The sequence below is a fragment of the Austrofundulus limnaeus genome, unplaced genomic scaffold (genome assembly GCF_001266775.1).
Source record: "Austrofundulus limnaeus strain Quisiro unplaced genomic scaffold, Austrofundulus_limnaeus-1.0 Scaffold5762, whole genome shotgun sequence".
Lineage (NCBI taxonomy): Eukaryota > Metazoa > Chordata > Actinopteri > Cyprinodontiformes > Rivulidae > Austrofundulus > Austrofundulus limnaeus.
The window spans coordinates 1,744-2,191 of record NW_013958164.1 but is presented as its reverse complement, the minus strand read 5'-3'; positions in this window follow the sequence as shown (position 1 = coordinate 2,191).

Below are 448 nucleotides of genomic sequence, written 5' to 3'. Positions count from 1 at the left end.
CCAAGCTAACCCAAGCTAACCCAAGCTAGCGTACAAGTGAAGTGAAGTTAACGCAGGACATGACCTTAAATAACCTGTGACCTGATGGGTCAGAGACCAGCTGACTCGTCCACATCGTCCACAGTGAGTGTCCATCTTAAAGACTTTATTATCTTCATATTTAAAATGGTTTGACCCTGTGAGAACAGGAACCTCTGATCCAGAACATGTGTGTCGTCACAGGAGCAGCTTCACATGGACTAACATCATACCTACAGAACCAATCAATGTTCTGCAGAACGTTCTGTAGAACGAACAACCTGCAGGAGAATGTTCTACAGGAGAATGTTCTACAGGAGGAGTGTTCTACAGGAGAATGTTCTACAGGAGAGTGTTCTGCAGCAGGAATGTTCTACAGGAGAATGTTCTACAGTAGGAATGTTCTGCAGGAGGAATGTTCTACAGGAGG